The following is a 2445-nucleotide window of genomic DNA, read 5'->3' on the forward strand; positions in this document are numbered from 1 at the left end:
TTCATATGCTAGGGTGTGTATGATCATTTGTATGTGCAAGTTTGGACTCTTTGCCCCTCTTATGGTTAATTGGGTATCCTACTTGTCTTGTGTGGTGTGGGCTAAAGTATTCAAGCTGGGACTAGGTCCTAGGTAAGTATTTCGGCCTTCGTCATAGATAGGCCATTATAGTCTTTGACGAGTATATGTTCATCGCTTAATAGCCTTTGTGTCTTAGCTTGGTGGGTTTATATCCAAGTTAGGGCATGACCTCCTAACGTACTCTTAGAAGTATGTGGTCAGCTTAAGTACTAGCCAACCCTTTGGTGGACTCCTTAGGGGTACGCATGTGGTGTTATCATGGATCTTGGATGCGGTAGTTTTCCGCATGTCGCTAGGTCTGCGCAGGTTTAGGACTAGGGTGTTTACCTTACGTCGTGGTATAGACTCGAGTTACAGAGTGACTATTGACGGTACTAGGAACTTATGCCTGTCTCTAGATATATTGTCCTTTCTTGTTTGATGACTCTATGAATCATAGAAGGTGAGATGCAAGCCGGCTATGGTTGATAGAGTTTGGATTCCTGGATGTTATATATGTGATTCACATGATCGTGTAGTATGAGTCGGTCTAGTATTCACATGCTAGGACTATGTGTTGATATATTGTTGTTCACATGATAAGCACGATTGTCTAGCATCTATATGCTGAGGCCATGTGTTATTCATATTCATATTCTTATGTTTACATGTTATATTAATTATGACATTTCGTGGCTGGGAGAACTCGGAGTTACTCCCCACTGACTGTGGCTTTCGTATTTGTATAAAATGCGATTGACAGGTAGGTGATGCATATATGGGGTACATGGACGAGCTAGCGAGCAAAGTAACCTTGGGACCTAGATTGGCTTTATTTTATTGTGACCCTTAAACACTTTTTATGTCATATACTTTTTAGGGACATATGTCTCCCTTTTTCATATTTGGGTTGTATAACTTTGTTTCGCGACTTTAGCGATGTTGTATTTATGAGATTTATTTTAGACCTAACATGTTCGACACCTTCCCATTTGGATATTTTTATAACAGGTTCAGGTTTCGTTTTCGGTTTTAAAAATTACAGGTTTTTACCCAAATGAACCTATTACAAACATATCCATGCAATTTTTATCTAGAATTATGTGTTTACTTTTCCGCAATGAATGAGGGTGTCACAGTTGGTATCAGAGCATATTAGCTCCCGACACGCGTTTGTGCACCCCAATATGAATAACTTGACCTTAAAATAATAAACTTGAGAGATGGGTAGGATGGGTAGACTTAGGACCTTATGTTGTAGTCTGTAGTGTGTTTGATCTTTGTTAGGTTCTAACATGTTTGTTGATTGCCATGTAATATTTGTTGTGCCTTGTATCAATAACCGTAAACCTACCAACGTGAAGATCAAGATTTGGTGCCTATTGCCGAGGATTGAAGATTTGTTTACCTTGAAGAATGTTTCTACTTCCTCGAAGATGTTTCTCATTCTTTGTGTACCTTGTCTTATTCTTTATCTCTTGGTGCTTATTCTCTTTCTAAACTCTCTTTTCTCTTTCCTTGAAAATTACTCTTGTACCCTCCTAACTTGTCCTTTGTTCCTTGCTTATCCTACCTTAACGCCTTTTTTATAGTACTCTTTCTTTTGAGGAACGTTGACCTTGGTTTGGAAAATTCGACTTTTGAGGAGATTGTTTGTGGTTAACCCATAACCCTGGTTTTAAGAGGTTGTGATGTTGGAAAGACTTAGGTGGAATTGAGTGGTGGAATCGAAGGGGTAAGATTGAGAGAGTAAGTAAGTTGAATTTACGATTGCTTTTCGTAATTTGGATATGAGAGTTTTATAAGGTATATGTTACCATATGAGAAATACTAATTTTGGGATTATTAGTTGGTCTAAGTGAGTGATCTTAATTACTACTTGAGGTATGGAATGAGAGTGAGACTAAGCTACATTGTTGGCAAATCTTAGCACTTGTTTTAGTAACTAGAAAGGATAATGGTATGGTTGACGCCAATTGTTAAGTTGAAGGACATAGTTTTAATTTATGGTGTTAGAATGTGGGAATTTAGAGATTGGAATTAGGACCCTTGATTGAAGATTTTATCATTTTGAGAAACCCATGGTTGACACTAGTTGGATATGAGTATAGCTTTGTTGGAACTTTGACCTTGATCTTGTGGAAGTTTTTTTGTGGATGTTTGAAGATTTGGAGTGGTGAAATCACACTTATAGTGGAGTACCCTGTTTCAGGGAATAGATTAGGATGAAGTAACATGAGCGTTTTGAGGAAATCCTTGGGAGTTATGTGGTTATAAGTTTTGTTGCTAAGAAGTTTTCGGAACCGCTTAGGTTGATGTTGTTGTTTGAGATTTGAGTACCTGGCGTTTCCTTGTTGTCTAATTTCCTTTCTTCTTTGACCATAA

Source organism: Silene latifolia, chromosome 1 (genome assembly GCF_048544455.1).
Source record: "Silene latifolia isolate original U9 population chromosome 1, ASM4854445v1, whole genome shotgun sequence".
Taxonomy (NCBI): domain Eukaryota; kingdom Viridiplantae; phylum Streptophyta; class Magnoliopsida; order Caryophyllales; family Caryophyllaceae; genus Silene; species Silene latifolia.